General features: G+C 42.0%; 1 protein-coding gene across 2 annotated transcripts in view; it reads right to left on the bottom strand.

The window, feature by feature from the left end:
• INPP5A (inositol polyphosphate-5-phosphatase A) overlaps positions 1-13,957 on the bottom strand; it is a 248,059-nt gene that overhangs the window by 12,370 nt on the left and 221,732 nt on the right. The gene's annotated exons all lie outside the window — the stretch shown is intronic.

Genomic DNA, 13,957 nt, shown 5'->3' with positions numbered 1-13,957 from the left:
TATTTCAGTTGCTCTCATTTTATTTAACCAGAAGGATTACTATCAAGTGGGCTTTCTGAATAAAACTTCCAAAAGGTACTAATTAAAGCAATGTAATTAATATAACGCTAAACGTTGTCGAAATTTAACTGCATACTTGGAGGAATTGTTAACTAACTTTGTTAATAAGGAACAGCCTTTTGAGTGAACTACTGGTATTACAGTTAATAAGGATAAGAGCTACTTGGCAACTGTTTGGGGAAAATAAAACATTAAGAGCATCGGTAATGTTACTTCACTACTGCTGTTGACAGGTATTGTCAGACATGATTGGACACCTTTACAAAAATACTTACTGCAGGGTGAAAAGTCTTCTGACATCATAAACCATCCTGTCAACAGTGTCTCAACTCGAAACACAAGCCAACAATACAATGCATATAAATGTCTCTTTAACTGGCATTTCCAGTCAGGAAAAATGCTCCTAATGAACTCCTCTCTTGTGCAGGAAAGGATAAAAAGTGCTACTGAGATGGGTAAAATGCAGTTTCTAACAGGAAGCAATTCATCCGCTTGGAGCGGTCGCACCTTAAAGCTGCCCGTCACGTGCAGTTGGGATCCCAGATCGGTTTTGCACATTGCGAAGAACATAGCAATTATGGATTTTGGTGCCGCTTTACAGATTCTATCTTCTGTGGCTGAGACATTTCTAGCAGGGTTGTAGAAAGTGTGACAACACCCACCAGAAAATAGAGGAGAAAACTTAAACTCTGCTGCGATGTTTTTTCTTTAGTACAACAAAGGTCATTCTGAAAAATGTGCATATTATGTCTAGATTCATGTGCAGCTGCTTAGGCAAATTTTATCATGTTTCAGGGACTTGAAAATACCTCCTATTCAAAGACCACTCACTGTCCTCATCTACTCATCTGACTGCTGCCGTTCTCATCCATCAGTTGTCCCCACATTTTGTGTCACCGAGTTGTTTGTAATATAAAATATTTGAGATGGGATGGAATTACAAAGCACTATGTACTATTTTAATAATTTGAAAGAAAATGTTGGACTGATTTACACTTAACTCTGATATATTTTTTAGATTGTCTAAGATGTTTTTACAAAAAGAAAGGATGGTGAATCTAGGCTGCTCGTTCAAGCTTTGGTGCTTTGAAAGTTGCAAGGACAAAGATATAGATAAAAGTATTTTGGTATTTTTAATAGATGAGGCTCTAACTCAGCGTTAATGTGACTTGGTACACCAGCATGATCTCAGTAAAATGTCATTTGACCAGGCAAAGTATGACTTCTGAGAAACAGCATATGCCAGGGCTAGTTTTTGTCAGCTTTCAGATCATTAGTTTCTTCCTCCAAATTGAATTACCATTTTATATTTCCCTGAATCTAAAAGGGAGATTTGGGTCCCACAGTTCGCTTCCTAACAAATGACCCCGCGCAATTTATCTTCATATGCTCATCGTGGGCAGCAGATAGTCCAAGCTAAGCTGTAAGACGCACTGCTGTTTGCAATAAATTAGCTGCTTCCCACGTACCAAAATACTAATAAGCCCTCACGATGCTCTGCGAGCTAACCGGCCATGATATGCATCTCACTTAAGCCAAATCAGGAGGGCAAACACAGTCCTGCAAACACAGTAGTTAAAGTACAATGTGTTAAGCAGCTGCTACTTGCAAATGCTACACTAACACCATGGTGATGGCACCAAGAGTCAGAGTCAAAGGTGACAATAAGAAGGGGGTCACCCGGGCAGGCCAGCAGCAAAGGGTAAGAAGGGTAAACAGGGCTCGAGCCATAACTCCGGGCAGGACACAAAGCACGAAGGTTAACGACACAATGCTTTTTTTCCTCAACCTTTTTATGGATTTATGTTGGGCATATTACTTTTTGGCTTAACAACCTTGTTTGCGTAATTACCATGCCGCTGTAATATATGTCTGTAATATGCTTCAGGGTTAACATTTCTATATCATCAGGTTACCTCTGTGGACTTTTTTCCAGCAAAAAAAAGAAAGAAATCCAGAGCTCCTTTTCTCCAGCGAGTAATAACCGGCTGCTTTCTTCCACCTATAATGTTCCCAACAGAGGAAATCCCCCCTTATCGACTGGAAGCATATCCTACTGCTAACCCGTGGCGATAATATGACTCTGAGTAAGTTCTTGCACCATTAACGCCTGCCTTATCAGTGCCCCTTTGCAAGGTATTTAGCCTGCCTGAGGGCGAGAGACTGACACACGGCTAATAGCAACCAGTACGCTATGTTTTGCTGTTCAGTAAAGAGCCCCCGCTAACAAAAATGGATTATTCAGTGATAATAATGCCTCAGCAAATGGACAATGAATGACGTGCCCTATTGCTTTAATAACAATAATGTTGTACTCCACTAAATGTATGTAATACCGCTACTATTACAAGTGGATAAACAGAACGATGAATAATGTTGGCCCGCTGGGAACGACCCAATGCTGGCTTGTTTCAGCAAAACAGTCTGCTGTCGCTGCGTGTGACTTTGATAGAGCTAAACGTCCTTTCTGGGAATGTGCCTGACTTAAAGTAAGTTACTTTTGGGTTGTAATTTTACAAACTCTAATTTGGAAAAAAAAAATACTGCAAAACTGAGACAACAGGTGGGAAAGGATTCTGGTTCCAAACTACTGGTCTTTTCAGCAGCATTTTCAGACCTTACTTAGCATGACACATTTGTGGTAAAAAGAATACCATTAAAGGCCTACTTAATACTAAAAATCATAACCTTTTTAGAATTTTAGGTTTTGCTTGCAGCATGGTTTGCAATCCTCACCTTACACATGGCCAACCACAATACTCAGTCCTTGAAACTTTCCTGCTTCTTTGAACTCCCTCTCTTTCTCCTGTGCTGCAATTCCTTAAAACAGACAGAACTGCTAACTTGAGTAATTCTATCCAGTTCTTCACACACCTTATTTTAATTTGCACCTTATTTGAGAATGATGGTGAGAGCGATACTGGTTTAATTTGAGAAGGTAAATGGGGCCAGAAGCTGTGTAAGAGCACATTTTCATGGCACAGTTAGGATTGTTTCAGGGGAGAGCACGGCTCCTTCCAGCAGGGAAGTGGTTCCGGAGCTCCCTGCACGGACGCCGGCAGAGCCCAGGCAGCCACAGGCAGGTTCTGTGGGAATTTATTCCTCTGGGGTCGAGTGATCCACTGATGGCTGAAGATACCTCACTAATAACCGGAAGGTGCTTTACAGTGCAGGGATGAAGTATTTCTATTTGGTTGAAAATGCACAAATCCATCTTAAGTAGGAGAAAAATAATGTGTTGTAAGAGTAATTGATAAAACAAGGATAAAAAACATCTAGGTAATTAACAATTTTTAACCTACTTGGGTGCAAAGATCCCCCCTTGGGAGACAAGAGGATCCACGAGCACCACCGAGGCGATGTTTTGACTCGGGAAATGGATGAGTCACTGCAGCAGGTGAATCCTGTTTGCTTCGTGGGTACCGTTTTACCAAATCTGGTAGCAGATGATTTGTATACCCCCAAAACATACGGGCGATTTGGTGAGGACACTGACAAGTAAGAGCAGCCCACCAAGAAATAAATCATCATCTTGTCTTCCGGTTTCACACAAAAGGGCAACTTTTGAAATATATACAATGGCACCAACAGGGTTTAGTACAAAAGGCAAAACTGCTCTTTTTTGAATTGCCTCTGAGGAAGGGAAAGAATAAATGAATGTATTTAAAGATGAACTTGCTTCATGCAGAACAGACCAGTTCACCCTCTATAGCACAAGTTACACCAGAAAAAAATATGTATCATTGTGCAACCTATTAGAATAAAAAAAGGTCACGGGACAAAATACCAGGGTAGCGAATAAATAAAGATTACAGACTAAACAGGATTCTGCAAGAATAAAGGAGCAGGGGTGGAGAGAAGTCCAAAGGAGAACCATTCTTCCAGGAATAAATGAAATCCAACCTGTCTCTCTTGGCGAGAGGTGTCAAAGCCGAGGTGTTATCAGTGCAGAGGGTCTGCTTGAGAGAAATATCACACAGAGGATATCTAAGGGGCAAGCATATGTCTAACCAGTAAATTACACGACAGCCTAATGCAACAACAAACAAGAATAGGTCACTTTAAGAGAATGATTAATACACGAGATTACTGTGCATGCAGACTTATCTGAAAGCAAACCTTGTAGCTGGGTGTGAACCCCTGCTAAAGTCAGCTCCTATCTTTGCCATACTACAGCTACAAGAATAATTATAATAATTAATGGAGAGCAGCGATAAAGCTAACAATTGCCCACCTGTATATTGACTGACCACAATGTCGTTTCACACCTACCACCTCGCGCAGTGATTGCTGATCAGCACCGGCTCTTTCCCGGCCGCGCGCTGGGCTCGCTGTTTGCTCCGGCTGGCTGCTCGGCCGCTGATCGACAGAGCTCACGCAGTGTAAAATTCAGAATTGCGTTTAGTCTCCAGCGGGCAAGGTTGCTACAGGCTACATTAGATTACAAAGGGTAACGAGGTGAAAACATGAATACTCGCTATATTAGGCAAAAGCACTCAAAATATAGGAATAGTGGATAATTTCTGAAAAAATGTTAAGGAGGACTCCCTACTTTCTATGTAAAGGCAGCGAGCTTGCAATGCGCCCTACAGCGTCCAGCAGGCACACGGTCCTGAACTAAATCGCAGTTTTGCGCGGGAGAAGAACGACAGCTGCGCTGCGTTTTGCTCTGAGCTCTGCCAGCCTCTCAGTGCCTGCAGACGCGCGGGTCTTGGAAGCGGCTGCTGGGAGAGCTCAGAAGTTGCTCCAGCGTCCTTCCCGCACGCAAAGCGGATTGGAGGAAAACCCTGCCGCCGGCGCGCGCGCCAGCACGGAGCCAGCCGGGACCACAGGGAAGCCCGGCTGCGTGTTAGCTAACGCCAACTTACCGTGCCTTAACGCTGCCGAGGCGACGGCTGCAATCGCATTTGGCTCCACGCAGAACTACGGCTACTGAAGAATGTAATCGCCATAAATACCTTTCAAAATTAACGTCTAATTTAAAATATTTACATATTTGTGTGGAATCCAACAGTTTCCATTCGCATATTGCCCAGTTTGGAAACTTAGAAGCGAACTGCTGTTTCAAAGGTGGACAGAAAAAAAGTTCAAATGGTGGATTAAAGGCTACATAAGAAAAAGAGCTTGAGCGTATTTTATCCCCAACTAAGATCGGAGCAGTAATTCTGAAAACGCTGCGTCCCTTCACCTTGTCTACGCAGGAGGAGAGGAGGGGACGCTGCAGGAGATGCCACCCTCGCCGCCTAACCGCAGCCACTGCGCTCCCCCCAAATTCAGCTCTCTGCCTGCCGGATAAACGTGGAAGCATGTTTCCTCCTTCCAGGACAGCGGTCCCAGCCCCGGAGCAGACAGCGTGTCTCGGTGGGCTCCGTCGCTGCCGCGGGACCTCAAGATTCCCTGGCGCGGGGAGGGGGACAAATATGACTTTGAAGTATTCACATGAACTGAGGGAGAATGAGGCCAGGACACGGGTCCCCACTCCTATATATATATATATGTATATATGTATATTTCATATTTTATCCAGGGATTGTTTCCTGTGAAATAACCTGGAGGAGCCACCCTGGGAGCAAACTCGGCTGCCTCCGCTTACAGGTGAGCACCTGCCCATGGGGTGACACCATCATCTGCTCCAGCACTACGTCCTGTCCTTGCGCCCGCTGCACTTAAAATGAATCAAAATTTTACTTTTAGGAACCGCTAGCACAGCAACTGGAAAGAAATTAAGAAAATGTTTATATAAAATTAAGCCTTCAAAAACTGATATTACAATGCATGATACAACAGTAGCTGAAAATCTACAAAGACCTCCTTTTTAGCTATGACTTGTAAATAATGATTCCTGAGATACTTTCTGTCTCTTACAGGCGATAAGAGTTCACACCAATTACTCAATCTAGTTTACAATCAGCTGAAAAGGGAAGGTAACAAACTATAGGGAAGCATGTCACGTTTTATGGAAAAGCACATTAAAATATGCCTTTTGCTTTGCTTTGCTCACTTACTAATCTTTCCTTTTATTATTTTCCCTAAATCCTAGAAAGCAAGAATGGTAACTCTTACCTATCATGACCGTAAAGTCTCAGGCAAGGTCTGTTTCCCTAACATTTATGAATACAGGAGATTTTTATCAACACATTAAGAAAACTCAACTGGTCCCTTTCCCTGAGAACCAAGCATTTTGTCGTCTCCTCACTTGCGTCCCACCGTGTGTCCCGCACCCTTCCTGTGGGACCGCTGGCACTTGCCCGCAGCCGTGTCACGCCTGGCTGGCTCCAGGGCCACCGCTCGCACGGGAAAGCCAAATTCATCACAGGGGTGTGCGGCGGTCAGGCTTGTCACGCCTCACCTGATGGATGGCTTCTTGAGCATAAGTGGTATGAATTTACAGCTTGTACTGCACGCTCAAAAACGAACCTCCAGGCACAAGAACGTCGCCTTTTCAGTCGCCCGAAGTATACTCCTAACTGGCACGGCTCAAATGCTCATTCCTTCTCTAAATTGGAACCAGCAAACATTGCAGCCTCGTGGTATGAGGAGACTTCTGGTGCCTCACGAGAAGATACAACTTTTGAAATGGAGTATGAAAATTTCAGACAAAACTTGCATATAAGCAGGTTCATCTTAAGAGAAAAGTACAGTCATTTCCTTTAAAAAAAAATCTTACTAGTGTAAAAATATATGCCTAGATAACTGTCATTGCTTCTCTTGAAATTAAGGAGTAGGGACAGAGAAATTAATTGTGAAAGATGCAGATGTATTAATATCATGTACAATTAAGACATAGAAACGTACAGAAATGTCCTTTCCATTATGACTATTACAACAGAAGACTCATTTCAATTTTTAATGAAAACTGAGAATATGCTAGAATCAGATTTGATAGTTCCTTAGTCTGTAACTCTAAGTACATTACCACTTTTGAGGACACCTGAACTACTAAACACTTTCTAGAACAGTAATACGGTTTACTCTAATTTTTTAGAGTGGAAACTCAAATTTAAAGTTAAATTCTGAGATACTTCTATAGTCATACCTGAAAAAAAGTACTATTAAAGATAAACACTTCTGGTCACTCTCTTTATACGGAAGACTTTTTAATGGAAGAGGTTAGAGAAAATCTTGAAGAGGAGATGCGTGCAGGGTATGCATGTGTGATGGTGCTGCTGCAGTAAACATGAACAGGGACAAACACGTGAGAATTCAGAACTCGGTTCCTTGTTTGAGGTTCTCAATGAAAGTGCTGGTCATCACTAACTGTAACCCAAAGTTTTTCTCTTGAAAAGAGACGTTTTCTTTCACGGGTGCGCCCTTCCCCATAATACCTGCCACCACGGAAAGGGACTGTCTTCTTACTTCCTATTATTTTAATTGGGATGTTATTCATTTGTAAAAAAAACAGAGGTTTCCACTCGAGACAGAGCCTTCTTCTGAAGAAAGGGGGCCTGTCCAGCATTGCCCTGGAGGACACCGGCGGGGGAGGCTGCGGCCGCCGATGTCGTCCCCCAGTGCCCATCATGGCGTAACAGCAACACAATATGCTTTTACCTATCTACATTTATACCTGATCACAGTGTAAAACCCCTGTAGGGAAGGAGCAAAAACAAAAAACAAGGAAAACACTCGGGATGAAATTTCAGCCCCACAGAAGTTAACTATAAAAATACCATTGCCTTCAGAACAGTAAAGCTCGCAACTCCAGGCCAGCTATTGTAGTGCATCAATACGAGCTCAAGATGATATCCAGAGAATAAACAGTTTATGCTTACAAAAAATGAATTTATAAGTAACTTAGTCTGTTGCAACTCAAAGGGATGTGACCTTTCCCATTTAGCTCAGGAGAACATTGACTCTCAAGCATAACGCTAGCTTTTTGAGGGAAAAAAATTTAAGTAAGCCAGGAACGAAGCTGTAAAACTCTATGTGCAAATCGGGCTATTAATTATATGTACAAGTTATGAAGCAAATAAAGACCAAAAAAAAGTTGTCCTAATTGGCCTTTTATTTTTTGAGAGATGTGGAATCCATATTGAGTGTATTCAATGACATTTTAACTGAGATATTCTGCCCTCGATCTCTGGCCAACATCTCATGGTACAAGACCGTAACACTATGGAACGAGAGCAGAAGTAGAGACAGTAATCCACAGACTGAATCAATGGACCATAATTAAAATATCATGTACTCTCTGATGGTGAAATGAAGTTTAAAAAAAAAAGCGCCCATCTAACATTGATAAAATTGTATTTATATGTATTGTATGAAAAAAGAATATAGTATAATTTGGTTATTAATTATAACAGCTTATAACTTAGATTTGCCCAAACATACTAAAGCTCAGGCAATTAATGTTTGCATTAAGAAACTCCGTGTAAGCAAACTATCACATTGGATTTGAAGAGAAAGACAAAATACAAAGAGAATAATAAAAGTGAAATTTTGGTCTAACAAGTTTTTCCTCAACTTCATAAAGCCCAAGCTTTTATATTTAAGTATTTGTTGCTGTAAAAGTTGACATCAATTCGCTAACTAAACAGATCTGAAATACTTCTTTAAGGCTATCATTACAATCTCTTACAACTTCCTTTTAAATTCAAACGCTCATTTATTAAGCCCATAAGCCTGACACAAAAAGTGACTTTAGATCTTTCTCTGTCTCTCCCTTCAGTGAAAAAAGCTTTGTTTGTTGCATTTGCAGCACAAACTGATGTTCCATACACTTTGCAGCTAAGAATACTGAGATCCTTAAAGAAGTAGTTTCTAAATAGGCAGGGCTGATCCTATTCTCCTTTAGTTAAAAATACAAAATCAAGTATGACTGGATATATGACAAATATCGTTTATATTAATCTTATATTTACAAAAAGTACAGCCAAGTGGCCAAGTCATGATAAACTACAGATTTCTTTTCCAGAGGAGAAGGAAAAATGAGGGGAAAATGGAGAAAAAACTGTCAGTAAATTAAATCAAAAGTTAGGCCATATTTTTCACCTCTTTCTTGGTTGAGTGAAAAGACTCTAAGTTAAAAAAAAAAATCCTACATTAAAAACATTGCTTTTTGCCTATTCAAAAAATCTGTTTTTACAGTTAATAGCACTTTGTAGCCACTACTTCAAGAGAACCAAAAATAAATCATACTATTTTTTTCCAGGAAAATCAAGGTGCTTAGTTTCATGAACAAAAGTAGGACATTTTGACCTGCAGCAAGTCTAACAATAGTGATTCCAGTTCATCACTTCTCTTTAGGCAAAACTTCTCCTGACCCAGTGACTATGCAAGGACTATGGAACTGGCAGTAGGATTCTCTTGTCACAGGATTCAGAACAAAAGTAGGGTGGATGGGTGAAAAAAAAACACCCTAAAGTAAAGCTCTGTTCTGCTCTTTGTCTATGCTTGCGTTTAGGTTGTTTTACATCTTCTGTTTTTATCAATATTCTCAATGCTCTGCTGAAATTCTAAGAAACTTTGTTTTATATGAACCCAGCGTTAGCATCTCTTCCATGCAACAGAGGAAGCACCAGCTTTCAGTTTATAAAAATTTTTACTTCCTGAGTAGTGTTAGAGGTAAATTTCTTACTATTTTTAGTTATGCCAAGGGAACAAGGAGTAGCAGGCAAAGGAGCGTGCTTATCCCCTTTTGTGCTCCCCTTCGATGTCCAGGAGCTGGACCAGGTCCCTGCTGAGGGCTGTGCTCAGACGCCCGCTTCCACCTAGAAATGCAGATCTGCTGCTTTGCAAGTCTGAGCGAGTGAAAGCATCTCTGCACCACGTCCCGTACCACGGCCACGCACCAACCACTTGAATGGAGGGCAGCAATCAGCACGGCACCAGCGCGCTCCACAGCGGTTTGGGGCAGGAAGTGAGGAATACCACTATGTCCAACTTAAGCAACAGCGCAATTTAGGGAGCTGGGCTCTAATTACCTGGACTTTGGCCAAAACATTTGTCTAGACCTCTTTATTCTTGCAACAGTGCTATGGGATCTTTTATGGCAAGGAGTGGTCAGGAGCTTGGTTTTTCATCCTATTCGAAAGACAACAGAACCAAGAATAACGCGACTGCTGATGACGGTGGGGAAAGGCTCGGCAGCGACTGCAGACATGAGGGTGCAGTCTCGCGAAGAGCTGTGCCGCAACGCCCACGCCAGGCGCTTCCAGCCACCCCGGACACCGAGTCTGGGACCTCTCCTTGCTCTGGGACCAAGAGCAGGACCGGAGCCCACCACAGCCAGCACTGCAGATCAAAAGGCATCCGGGGCTCAGCCACCTGGACTCCAATCTTGGAAGCCAAAAGAAACTGTGGCTAATGAAATACTTCATCTCTAATATTGGTGGTGTGTAGAAAACAAAACAGGGACACGAGCCAAATCTGGCTTTGGTTTTGCAAGGAAACAAAAATAAGTAATAAAATCAACAATGAAGAACCTGGCAGTAGATAAGCTGCCCTCAATTACTGCAGTTGGTGAGCTCTCCTAGAGGACAGCCCTAGACCTTTAAAGAGCAGTTTCCTGTAATCCCACCAAAGCCTGCGTGCATGCGGGCAGGGGAGGGGAGGGAAGGCATGGCTCACATTACAGGGTATTTTGTTCATTTATTTCACTGTATCAAGAAGACAAAATCAAAATCTGGGTTACATCCATGGCCTGAACTATCACAGGGATTTTGGGGATGCAACATTTTCAGCTGGTCTTGCAGTTTTTACCACAGGTTCATCTCCAGTGTAGCACTTTATTTACTATTTTTCTTCTAGATGATAACAGACTCATACAGTAGATACAGTAGCTTAAAATGTTAATGGGATCAAAATACACCATTTCATGTTAATGCTCAGTGTCAGGGAAACCAAGACAGCAGAGAGTACAAATGCAGGTGACTAATATTTTAATTTAGCTCCTCTTGCTCCTGTTAATTTGATCCTCCCCTTCCTTTCCCCCGAAGCGCACATTAACTTCAACTGCTGTTTCAGTAGCGGCATCGGCAGTTCTCAGTTACAGCTCTGACAAGCTCTCTTATTTACTCCCAATTTAACTTCTAATTCTTTTGTCTAACATCTTCCATTTTCCCCCAGGGCTTCTTTATTTCCTTAAAGAGTCTCACATTAAGCCACTTTCAAGCTCCCTTTTGGCCATATGAGAAACGGCGTATCGCAGCCTGCCAGCGACTCCTATGTACTTCAGCTTCTGATGTTTAAAAAAACGAAGTAAGGCCCTCTACACACACAACGCTTCTTTTTTTTTCTGTCCCCAGAGCAAACCCCTTATGATCTGCGATCATAATTTTCATTAGCTTTTTCCCCTATAGTCTGGATTAAAGAAAACCAAGCTGAAACTCTCCAGAAATGCCATCAGGTGGCCCATATCCACAGCAGCCACCACCCAGGCTGGTACCTGTAGGTCACCCCCCAACGTCTATCAGAGGAGCTAAGAGGAGGTGACAGCAGCAGTTTATCACGGTCTTCGTGGATCAGTGTTAGACAGAAACACAGCAAACCTTCTTCCCAGTTACCCACTTCAACCAGGGGAAGGTGAGACCCATTCCTTGTCACGCTCCAAGGGAACGTCCTGTGGCCATCTCACTCTTCCTACAGCTTTTCAGCGCTCTCCCCCGGCACTCCAAATCATCCTTGACCAGCCCTTCCTCTTCTCCAGCCCTGGCTCACTGCCCTATTTTCTCATCAGGTAACTTGCTAAAGCTTTCCTCTTCTGCCTTCTGCGAGTCTTGGTCTCCTTGCTTGGAGACCCAGCCTGGGTGCCAGGCTTCCTTTTGCTGACTCCTAGCTATGCCTTTCTCCAGCACAGCTACCAGGTGACTCCTGCCTATACAGTTTCTAGTTCCTACCAACACCCCACCTTTCTCCCCAGGTCCTTATCACGGACCTTGGTGCCCATCGACCTGCCTGTGTGGCTCCTCGTCCATTCAGTCACAGTTCCTCTGTTACAGCTCTTGATGAGACCTGCTTTTCTTTTCCCACATCGCCTTCTATCTACTGACTGCTTCTAATTCCTATTCACCTTTTGCAACCACTTTCTTTCCAGTTTCCAGTTTTCTTATTCCAGTCCCCTTCCCCAGCTGCCTTCTGCGGCAGTCTCCTTGCTCAACCAAACTAACACCAGTTCTACAAATAAACACACTTTTAAGAAGTATCGAGAAGTGTCCTTCCTCATACGGTTGCAAGTGCTCTAATCCTGATTTCCCTCCTTGCTTATTTTCCCATTCTACTACTGTTACTACTTCCCATGCAGTTCCGGCTTTTGCATTTCATTCGTGGAGGTTTCCCCCCACTCTGCTTGCTCCAGTTAAAAGTACAGGAGAAGAAGGCTCATTTTACTTGCCCACAACCTCAGAGGGCATGGCCCTTAGTAGCTGGAAGGAAAATCCTGGATTGTGTCCGCTCTAGCTGCAATCTGCAAGAAACTTAGCCACTAAAATAACACTGCAAATCTCTAAGGAGATCTGCACGTATTTGTGACTTGGCCAAAAGTTCTCATCATTTCGCAGACAGGGCAAAAGTACAAACTTAGACCCAACGACTACTCACACTAAATTTCAAATCTTTGCTCTAGAGCAAAGAAACTGCAAACATCTGTGGAACAACATATTTTTCTGGATTGTTCTGGATGCAAGGTTTGCTTGGACTTGCACTTTGTTTGCAAATTGATGCACTGTTCTGGTTGATTTTTTCCAAGAATTTTCATTCGTAAGCAGGAAATCCAAGCCTATATGGTTAAGGTTGACAAAGCTATAAGCAAGCAAAAAAACCAGGACAAGAAGTAGCAAAAACAAGTACAAAGTGATAGAGAGCTTTAAAAGTAAGTGGTGTTCCCAGTCTTGCCCACACTATTTACACACAAAATATGCCATACTATTTGCTTTTGGAAGCCAAGCACTTCGGCTGGGACTCACTACAACTGAGGGCGATAGCTGGAGTTTGAGCTGTACATTCACTTATCTGTTCTGAGAAAATGTGTGTGTTTTATCACACATTGTCAGAGAAACTGATTTTAGATGGACAGTTTTCACTGAAAATTAAGGGAATTGATGTCTACTTTAAAAGAAGCACTAAACTTGGAGAAATCCAACGGCAGAGTATTTCTGGCAAAAAAATTCACATCTATTTCCCCTCACCTCCTTTCCCCCCGACCAGGTACGTAACTAATGAAATACACTCAAGGAAGTACACACTGCTGGTCTTCTGTTATCATACTCAATCAATAAGAACAATTTAGAGCAGCGGTAACCTCTCCATGCATACTTCCTTTGTCCCGAGGGATCAATATAATCAGTATCGCAGCTGGCTGGTGAGAAATAATGAGATTATGATAACAAAAAGGCAAGCTTTCCAAATTTTTTCCAGTGTATGCCAAAACATCATACTTTTCTTTCTGTTCTTAAAGGACAAAAACCCAAGATTTAAGAATATTGTATCTGATTTAACAGATATCTATATAGATGCATCTATGTAGATATATACATAACATATATAAAAAGCAGTCTCTTATCTATGGCTTCTTGTAACTTTACATTAGCTTTCTTTGTGAATACAATATTCCTTTCCCTCAAAGCAACTGTGAGATGTGACTTCTTCCTTCTTGGAAGGTGGACATAGATATTTAAGAATCTGTCAATTTTTCCTTAGATTTCTTCTGGATAGACCACCATCTGCAAAAATCTTGGTTTTGTTTGATAACTGTATCTGTCTATTCATGGCTAAAATTCAGTTAAGGGGATATATCAGATTAAAATCATATATGTGCATTAAAAAAGCCAAATTATTCTAACAGTCTTACTAGCTATATAACATGTTTACTAAAGCCAAAAAAGCAGAACCTATGTTCTTGTCCTCTTTCTTGATATTTCTCTTGGATCCACCTTGAGCAAGGGTACTAGACTCTGCACTT

Source organism: Apteryx mantelli, chromosome 7, assembly GCF_036417845.1.
Source record: "Apteryx mantelli isolate bAptMan1 chromosome 7, bAptMan1.hap1, whole genome shotgun sequence".
In the NCBI taxonomy this organism is placed as follows: Eukaryota; Metazoa; Chordata; class Aves; order Apterygiformes; family Apterygidae; genus Apteryx; species Apteryx mantelli.
Note: the sequence above shows the minus strand (reverse complement) of the source record. Positions and strands in the feature narration are given on the sequence as shown.